The sequence below is a fragment of the Spinacia oleracea genome, chromosome 6, assembly GCF_020520425.1.
Source record: "Spinacia oleracea cultivar Varoflay chromosome 6, BTI_SOV_V1, whole genome shotgun sequence".
Taxonomy (NCBI): domain Eukaryota; kingdom Viridiplantae; phylum Streptophyta; class Magnoliopsida; order Caryophyllales; family Amaranthaceae; genus Spinacia; species Spinacia oleracea.
This window is the reverse complement of record NC_079492.1, coordinates 99,814,111-99,824,635: the sequence shown is the minus strand read 5'-3', so window position 1 is coordinate 99,824,635 and position 10,525 is coordinate 99,814,111. Positions and strand designations below refer to the sequence as shown.

Sequence of the window (10,525 nt, the reverse complement as noted above, 5' to 3'; positions counted from 1 at the left end):
GGCGCCGTTGCCGGGGAGACGGTTTTATTTCCTGTTGTTGATTGTTTATCCTAGATTATTGTTTGTTACTACTCAAGGAACTCACGTTCCTTGAGACCGGATCTCACATTGTTTTGTAGTCTTTGTCTATGCCCAGGACCGTAGGTACTAGTAATCTTACTCCATTCGATCCTGAGCCCGAAAGAACCTTTCGTAGACGAAGAACTTTCATTGCACAGTGTGGGAATTACTCTGATTCTGATCATAATATTGGCGATCTTTTTCCTTCAGATACAGATTCAGTTTCAGAGATAGAGATGGGTGACGAAAATATGCTACCGCCACCTACCCCACGGCTTACAGACTATTCTAAGCCAAGTCTGTCCGTGCTACCAAAGGCGATCATGCCTTCTATTGCAGCTGAGACCTTCAAGATTGAGCCTGCATTGATTAACATGATCGAGAGACGCCAGTACGGTGGGGAACCAGGTGAAGATCCGAATCTTCACATTCATTCCTTCATCCAATATTGTTCCACCATCAAGCAAAAGGGGTTGACTCCGGAGCTGACTATGGAGATACTTTTCCCGTTCTCTTTGAGTGGGAAAGCTAAACTGTGGATTAATGGGTTGAATCGGGAGGCTTTGAAAATCACTAATTGGGAGTCCTTGGCTCTTGCTTTTTATGTTAAATATTTTCCACCTGAGAAAACGGCTCGTCTGAGGGGTCAGATATTAGGTATCTCGCAACAAGCGGATGAGAGTTTGTTCGAGGTCTGGGAGAGATTCAAGGATTTGCAAAGAGAATGCCCGCACCATGGTTTGGAAGATTGGTTCTTGATTCAGCAGTTTTATAATGGTCTGGGCAATGAGTCTAGATGTTTGTTAGATTCGGCTGCCAGTGGGAGGTTCATGCAACTTGAGGTGCCTAGAGCTATGGAGGTGATTGAGGAGATAGCCATTCACAATGCCCAGTATGGGAATCCTAGAGGTTTATCTAATAGGGGTGGTAAGCATGATTTAAATTCCATTGAAAAATTACTGCCCAATTGACTGCTTTACACTATAAGTTTGATAATATGCAAGCAGCCAATACTCAATCTGCCCAACCTACTAGTGTAGCTGCTATGAGTGCCCAACCTGCTACTGTTTGTGAAAGTTGTGGAATGTCTGGTCATTATGCACCGGAATGTAGGAGCTCTGTTGAACAGTGTAACACATTTCAATCCTACAAACAAAATAACCCATTCTCCAACTCTTACAATGAGGGCTACCAAAACAACCCTCTACTATCCTACAGGAGCAATAATATCCAGAACCCTCACCAAGTTCAACATCCACCACAACAGCCATACCAACCCCCACATCAACAATCCTACCAACCACGGAACAACTACAACCAACAGTCTAGTGGACCACCTGGGTTCCCTAGACAACACACATCACCTCCACCACCACAACCTCAACCCACACAGCCTGACCCTATGCTAGTAGAGATGAGAAACATGATGCTACAAATGCAAAAATCTCTAAGTGAAAAGGATGCAAAGATCGATGCTCTTACTGCTCACAACAAGATCATTGATACACAGTTGGCACAGATGGCTACTACTATTGCAGGGAGGCCACCAGGCCAATTTCCTTCACAGCCCGAAAATAGGGAGACAGCTAATGCAATTACATTGAGGAGTGGTAGGGATTATGATGGTCCTTCTATGCCGGTTGAGGTTGATTCTGGGGTGTCTGCTAGTGATCTGGTCAGTGAGGAAATCCCGAAGATAGTTATGGATGGTAAGGAAGCTGAAAAGGTAGTCAATGAGAATGAGGCTACAACTGAGGTTAAGAAGGGGGCAGATATTCAAGTACCACCTATTGCACTCCCCTTCCCAAACCGACAACTCAAGAATAAGCTAGGCAAGCAGTTTGGCAGATTCTTGGAAGTGGTCAAAAATTTGCAGGTAACGGTTCCTTTTACTGAATTAATTTTACAGGTTCCTGCTTATGCTAAATTCATGAAAGATATTTTGACCAGGAAACGTGCTTTTTGTGAGGTAGAGACTGTAGCTTTCACTGAGGAATGTAGTGCTTATTTGCAAAACAAGTCTCCACCTAAACTTAAAGACCCCGGGAGTTTTTCCATCCCATGTAACATTGGCACTGTATTTATTGATAAGGCTTTATGTGATTTAGGTGCTAGTGTGTCTGTCATGCCTTTGTCTGTCTGTACTAAACTGAATATGGGTGAGCTTAAGGTTACCAATATCACTCGACAAATGGCCGACCGTTCTGTCAAATACCCCTTAGGTGTTTTAGAGGAAGTTCCTGTTAGAGTAGGTAAATTCTATATACCTGTAGACTTTGTGGTACTAGACATGCAAGATGATTCTCAAATTCCCATAATCTTAGGTAGACCCTTCCTTCACACGGCGGGGGCGGTCATTGATGTTAAAAGTGGGAAATTGACTTTGTCTGTTGGGGATGATAAGGTGACTTTTAATCTGAATAGTGCCTTAAAAAGTCCCATGCTAGAGGAAGAACAATGCTATCGAATTGATGTGGTTGATTTTATTACGCGTGATAACGTCTCCCAAGTTCTCGAAAGAGATCCTTTGGAGGCGGTGCTTTGTTGTGAATCTTCTGCAGGTGATAGCAGTGCTTGGAGTGCTGAAGTGGATGCTCTAGAGTTGGCTCTCAATGGTGGAGAATCTGATCCGGAGAGCACCAAATTGAAGAGGTTAGTTCGGCCAGTTTGTCCTGTTAAAGATGTAAAGAAACCCGAACTTAAGCCTCTTCCTGCTAACCTTAAATATGCGTTTTTAGATGATGAACAACTTTTCCCTGTGATCGTCAGTACTGCACTTGATGCAGACCAGTTATCCCAACTTCTTATTGTGTTGAAAAAGCACAAAAGGGCCATTGGGTACAGTATTGATGATTTAAAGGGTATTAGCCCTGACTTTTGCATGCATAGGATACATCTAGATGAAAATCATAAACCATGCATTCAACCCCAGCGTCGTCTGAACCCTGTCATGCAAGATGTTGTAAAAGCTGAAGTCATGAAATTGCTTGACGCGAGTATTGTATATGCTGTGTCTGATTCTAAGTGGGTGAGTCCTGTTCAGGTAGTGCCTAAGAAAGGGGGGACAACTGTGGTGAGAAATGAAAAAAATGAGTTGATACCAACTAGGGTAGTCACAGGTTGGCGCATGTGCATTGATTATAGGCGTCTTAATGTTGCTACTAAAAAGGACCACTTTCCCCTTCCCTTCATTGATCAAATGTTAGAAAGGCTAGCCTTTCACAAGTTTTTCTGTTATCTGGATGGTTATTCTGGTTTCTTTCAAATTCCCATACATCCAGACGACCAGGAAAAGACCACCTTCACCTGTCCCTATGGTACCTTTGCATATCGTAGGATGCCTTTTGGTCTGTGTAATGCACCCGCTACTTTCCAACGTTGCATGATGAGTATCTTTTCTGATTTTATTGAGTCTATCATGGAAGTGTTTATGGATGATTTTAGTGTCTATGGTACTTCTTTTGATTATTTCTTGCTAAATCTGACTAAAGTTCTGAAAAGATGTGAAGAATGTAATTTAGTCTTAAACTGGGAAAACTGTCATTTCATGGTTACTGAAGGGGTGGTCTTGGGGCATTTGATATCTGATAAGGGCATTCAGGTGGATCGAGCTAAGGTCCAAGTGATTGAACAATTTCCCCCTCCAGTTAATATGAAGGGTGTTAGAAGTTTTCTTGGTCATGCGGGGTTTTATCGCCGCTTTATCAAGGATTTTTCTAAAATTGTTAAACCACTTACCCAACTCCTCCTCAAGGATGCCTCGTTTGTGTTTACTGATGCTTGTCTTGAGGCCTTTGACAGGATTAAACAGGCACTGATTTCGGCTCCCATCATTCGTTCTCCCGAATGGGATCTTCCGTTCGAGATAATGTGTGATGCAAGTGATTATGCAGTTGGGGCAGTTTTGGGTCAGAGAAAGGAGAAGGTTTTACATGCCATCTATTATGCAAGTAAGACCTTAGATGAAGCTCAAGTTAATTATGCTACTACTGAGAAGGAGCTTCTAGCCATAGTCTATGCCTTGGATAAATTCCGCACCTATCTGATCGGATCCAAAGTGATAGTCTATACTGACCATGCGGCTCTTAAGTATCTGCTCTCAAAGAAAGAAGCCAAGCCCAGGCTTATTCGTTGGATACTACTGCTACAGGAGTTTGATCTGGAGATTCGCGATAAAAAAGGGGCTGAGAATGTTGTTGCAGATCACCTGTCTAGATTGAGATATGATGACGGTAAAGTGTCTACACCGATCGATGATTCATTTCCGGATGATCATTTACTTGCACTTGCCAGTCAGTCACCATGGTTCGCAGATTTTGCTAACTACATTGTGGGGGGAATTCTTGCGGCCGACCTTACATATCAACAGAAGAAGAAATTCCTACATGATGCCCAGTTCTATTTTTGGGACGACCCCTATTTGTTTCGTGAGACTGCTGAAGGGTTGTACAAGCGTTGTATTCCAGAATGGGAAGTTCAAGGTATTATCACTAGGTGTCATTCTTCACCTTATGGTGTTCACCATGGACCGTCAAAGACTAACGCTAAGTTGTCACAATGTGGTTTTTACTGGCCTACTATGTTCAAGGATGCACAGGCTTTTATTATGGCTTGTGATGCGTGCCAGAGGGCCGACACTATTTCGAGGAGGTATGAGATGCCACAGAACGGGATCCTTGAGGTTGAAGTTTTCGATGTATGGGGAATTGACTACATGGGACCATTTCCATCGTCCAAGGGTAATCTGTATATCCTTGTTGTTGTAGATTATGTGTCGAAGTGGGTGGAAGCCGTTGCCTCACCTACTAATGATGCTAAAACGGTCATTTCTCTATTCAAGAAGGCCATTTTTCCTAGATTTGGGGTTCCGCGAGCTTTGATTAGTGATGGAGGGTCACACTTCCATGAGAAGCATCTGGATGCGCTCCTGCGCAAGTATGGGGTTTATCACCGCACTGGGCTAGCCTATCACCCTCAGACGATTGGGCAAGTTGAGGTCTCTAACCGAGAGATCAAATCTATCCTTGAGAAAGTGGTGGCGAAGTCTAGGAAGGATTGGAGCGATAAGCTGGACGATACTCTGTGGGCATATAGAACCGCCTTTAAGATACATATTGGTACCTCCCCGTATCGGTTGGTGTATGGCAAGGCGTGTCACTTACCAGTAGAAATGGAGTTCAAGGCTTATTGGGCAATCAAACAGCTCAACATGGATGCAAAGTTAGCCGGTGAGAAGCGGTTACTTCAATTGGGTGAGCTCGATGAATTCCGACTACAAGCTTATGATAGTGCCCAGATTTATAAGGAAAAGACCAAGAAGTGGCACGACAATCACATTTTGCATAAAGAGTTCGCGGTAGGCGACAAGGTTCTACTATTTAACTCTAGGCTTAAGTTATTTCCTGGAAAACTTAAGTCTAGATGGTCTGGGCCGTTCACCGTAACTATGGTAAGCAAGTTCGGGTCAGTTGAAGTAGAAAATAATAATGGCGAGCGATTCAAAGTCAACGGGCAACGTCTGAAGTTGTACCATGATGGGGCTACTGTAGGAGTGGTTGAGGTTCATCACCTCAATCCCTCCGCCCAATGAGCTGCATATTCGAGGTAATGAGGTCGAGCGGGACCTAGGAATAAACCAGCGCTTTGCGGGAGGCAACCCGTATTTTATTGCTTACTTTGGTTTGATTTTTAGTCTATGTCCTTTAATTTTGTTCATTATTGTTTTTTTTCGTGTTCTTAGCTTAAGTTCTATAGCTTTAGAGAGGTGAGGAGAGCGGAATTTTACCACTTGGTCGTTTGAGTATTGTGCAGATTTTAATACCAAGTATAAGCAATTTGGAGGATTATGGTCGTATTAAAAGGCACGGAAATCGGCCGGTTCGTGGGAACCTGCCGGTTTCGAGCTTAAACCTTTATTCATGCCTTAGAAAGTTTTGGGGTGCTGTTGGTCGTAAGTGAAAAGTCGTAGCGAAAGCCGGCCGGTTTCACCACAACTTGCCGGTTCCGTAAGCACAGCAAGAATTCAGCGCCCAAGGGGATTATTGAAGGGAAAGAAGAGGAAAAGAAGCGAAAACCGGGGTGGCAGGTTCCCGAAAACCTGCCGGTTTCGTAAGGAATAAGAAACTTGTAAAAAATCCGAAACCGACAGGTTTGTGAAAACCTGGCCGACCGGTTTTCGAAATTTTGGAGTCAGCCAAAGACCAGCTTCAGCGAAAACCTGGGGGGCAGGTTTGCCGAAACCGGCCGGTTTCGAGTGAACCAGTGGATTTTTCTTTCAGCGAACACCGGCCGGTTTCCACAAACCTGCCGGTTTTCGGTTAAAAAATCGAGGAAAAGGGCCTGATCAGCAGCTTTCTACGAGCTCTCATACACCCAACTCACCTTCTTCCCCAAATATTTTCCCCCAAACTCCATTAAACCTCAAAACCCTAACTCTTCAAATCCTCATACCACCTTCATTACTCCACCAAATTGCAAGTTTCTTAATCAAAATCATCCCCATCCTTCCCTCTTTCATCTCTTAGTATCAATTCCTTGTTTTTCACTCAGATTCTTGAAAGAGGGATTTCACCCAAAAAGCTTGAAAATCCATCAATGACACCAACTAAGAGGTCAAGGGCAGAGGCAAGTACGAGTAGGGTACCTTCACCACCTCCCGAAGTGCAGCTTGAGCAAGACACAACTTACCCGGATGTGGTGTTCGAGTCCTACGATCAACAACGCCGGTTTAAGCTACTCAAAGGTAAACCCATCCATCCCACTCGTTGGTTGCATAAGGAAAGTCTCAACAAGTTAGGGATTGATAAAGAATTGAAAAAACTATTTCAACATGCTGGTATAGGTAGAATGTATGACATTTGTGGTAGAAAAACCTATGCACGTCTCACTCTCGAATGCTTGAGTAGTTTCAATGTAGAAAAGGGGCGTGGTAGTGAAATTACGCATGTATCTTTCCGAATGTTCAATCAGAATTACCGCATGTCTATGAGAGATTTTGCCCGAGTGTATGGTATGAATGTAGGCGGACCTAAGGAATCCCCCGCTCCCTACAATGTTTTGGAATTGTGGACCGCTTTAACAGGGGAGATAAAAGAGGATGTGCAACATCTCCATGCCACTTCCTTCCAACACCCCTTGCTTAGGGTAGGCCAACGGTTCTTCGGGTTGACTTTCTTTGGGAGATTTGAGCCTAATAATGTCCGGAGTACTGAGTTGATGATTTTGGGAAGTTGGGTGTAGAGGGGAGCTAATTCTTACAAGATCAATGTATCCCACCACATGGCTCTGCATTTTCAGGCTCTCGGGAAGCAGTCATCCACCCGTCCCATTGTGTTAGGAGGCATGATCACACACCTAGCTATAAGTGTGGCAAATTTTGTTCAGCCAGAGACTGGGCATGTTGAGGGTGGCAATGCCATGACACTTCTCTATATGGAGAGGCAAGGGTGGATTAGGCCCTTGAACCATAGTCTAGTGCCTGGAGAGATTCAATGGATGTTTAATGGGAGGCCTCTTTTCACACTACCTAATACTGCTCTCACAGCTTTTATCCCCGATCAGGCTAGCTATCTTTATGACATCCCCGATGAGCAGGTTCCTGTTCAGCAACCTATACATGAGCAAGCCTATTTCAGAGATGCAGCACGGGCTGCAGGCCAGCCTGGTGAGCCCGGCCCCTAGACCCAGAGATCATATATGCTAGATTCCGGCAACTCGAGGTTAACCAAGAGGCTCTCACTTCCCATTTCAATCGATTTGAGAGTCAATTATGGGGCCGATTTGACCGGCTTGAGAGTCACTTCAAGAGCCGGTTTGATCATTTTGAGAGCCAACTGGCGAGTCGATTTGCCCATGATGGTGGGCAAGGGAGTTCTGGTGCGGGTCCGAGTGGTGGACAGGTGGGAGGCGATGATAATGGTGATGATGATGATATTGATGATGATTCCATACCCCTTTGAGCCAATGAGGACATTGTCCGATTTAGCTTGGGGGGGGGTATTTGCTTCTTGTACATATTGGTATGTTTTCCCTTCCTTTTTTCTATTATTTTTGTGTGTGTGTGTGTTTGCTTGTTTCTTTAGGATAGTTTATGCTTTGATAATTTTTGCTTTAAAACAAAAAAATTAAAAATTCGAAAATACGTGTTGATCAATGAGATTTAGACAATTAATTCCCTGTGCCCCTTTGGTTCGAAATTGTATTTTGACGATTCAAGCTGATAAGACAGGTGAGCATATTGGATTGACTGTTTGATGTATGAACTACAGTTGTATTGACCCTTGTCAAAGGTCAACTTTGTCCCACTTTTCATATGTATAATGCTGGATTGTGGTTAGCTGTGAGGTCTTGAGCCTTGATTTTTCAGAGTGCTTAATTCCTGGTGTTGCATTGATCTGAGTTTTTGGTTTTCGACTATTAGTATGCTTAACACACTTGCACTTTGCGCATGATGAAAGGCCATTCTTTAGGAAGCTTTCAGACGATCTTTGATACATCTGTTCCTGCTTTTTCTTTCCCATGTTTAACCTTGACCGTTTTCTTCATTTAACTCCACAAAATAGCCCTTATTATCCCCGTTGGTTACTTATCCCGAGTCTAGCTTGGGGGAGCTATCATTTGTTAGTATCGGTTTATTTTGTTGAGATGGTTGGCTTTAAAGGCCTATGTTACTCAAGGTTGTGTTTCCATGTACTCGGGAAGTTAGCGAAGAAAGAGGTGTATTCATTAGTTGGCACCTAAAAGTTTGTGGTTATGGGTATTATAGTTTGTACATATCTAGTTGTTTATTTTCGTCGTTATATACAAAAAAAAAAAAAGAGAAAAAGAAAAAAAAAAAAAAAAGAACAAAAATATGTCATTTATTTTGTAGTATTAGAAAAGCAAGGAAAAGGGTAGAAGTTGGTTCATACTACGAAATATATTGATTACTCTCTCCCTTATGGTTATGTTTTGGTTATTGATGAGTTAGTTTTCAGAGATGATTTCTTTGGTATCATTGGTTGTTTTTGCTCCCCAAGTTAGATCTTATTACTCACATATCCAGAATATTCCTTACCCCTTGTTTATACCCGGCCAACGTTACAAGCCTATATGAAGACCTTTTTTGATCATTGTGCAATGTGTGTATAACAATAGGTTGAAAATAGTCGTTTATCAAGGGCCAAGGAGCATATGCGCATTTCGAGTCGACTCCGGTGTAGGTCGAGTGTTTAGGAGAACCTTCAAACACACTAGTGTTGTGAGTTGGGAGGGGCTACTACTCATTCGGTAGTATGCATGCTCATAATGGGAAGGTGAGTGAACGGGCCACAATTGGTTCGCTTAGCCCGCCACATAACGAGAAGAGTGATTCACTTGGTGAGGCCCGATCTTGATTTTATACGTATGACTTGTGAGCCTTGCTTGAACATTGTACCGGTTTGATGTGTAACTGTGGGGATTAGAGATTTCGGTCATGATAATTTCTTGCCTTGATTTGACTCTTGTTTTATCACCAATCTTTTTGCATAGATTTTGGGGTGAGTTAATCGTTTATGTCTCATTGATGCTTTTTGCTTAGGGACAAGCAAAGGTTTTAGCTTGGGGGAGTTTGATACACTCATATTTTATATAGTTTTTACCCCCGTCCCGTATGCACTTTTCATCTCATTTGAGCTCTTCGGAGCCTATTTTAGTGCTAATGTGTGTTGTGTAGTGTCTGTTAGTTGCAGTGCTGTTTTTGATGATAATTGATCTTTGGAGGCCTGTTTCTTATCACTCTTGGATGACTACACGGATCCCGAAGCATTGCGGGATGATCTAGCTAGCTTCAAAGGGGCCACGAGCGTGAAACTTGGCCCAAAGGAGTTGGGCCTAGGCCTCAAGTTCAAACTCAAGGCAATTGCGTCAAAGTGAGCTCAAAACCTGTGGCCCCGGTTTTCGGAAACCGGCAGGTTTTGAGAATTGAAGGAAATCTCTCTTAAGTGCGAAACCGGCAGTTTTGGAGAAACCTGTGTCCCCGGTTTTCGCTACTTGATACTTTTGGAACGCCTGACTGGGCCAAAAACCGGCCGGTTTCTGGAAACCGGGGTGCCCGGTTTTCGGTCCCTTTATGTTTTCTTTTGCTTAGTTACTCCGTAGGATTAAGGGGAGGCTTATATATATATTTAGTGTTTTTTAGTACGGTCTCTTCTCCGAACTTCGTATTATTATTATTGCTTAGCTTAAAAACTTCAATTTTTATTCTCCAAACACTCAGCTTTTATTTAATTAAAGATTCAAACTTTCAGCTAATCCTTCGTTCTTCGTTTTAGGTATTACTTTATTTCTTATTTTATTATTCAATTTGAATCATGTTTTTATTTAATATGTTTATTTGTTTGAATGCAAATATGTGTGAGTAGTTGATTTTCTAGGGTTTTGGGAATCCATGAACGAATGTGAAGGGATGATTAATTGTTGTTGATTGTTGGTTTAGCTGTTAATT

The 10,525-nt window shown here is 42.8% G+C and overlaps 1 non-coding gene across 1 annotated transcript; it reads right to left on the bottom strand.

Moving 5' to 3' along the window:
• Positions 1-695: 695 nt before the first annotated feature.
• On the bottom strand, positions 696-802 carry LOC130464508 (small nucleolar RNA R71). Its single transcript, XR_008924912.1, has one exon. It is a non-coding gene; the product is annotated as a small nucleolar RNA R71 (small nucleolar RNA).
• Between the last annotated feature and the right edge of the window lie 9,723 nt (positions 803-10,525).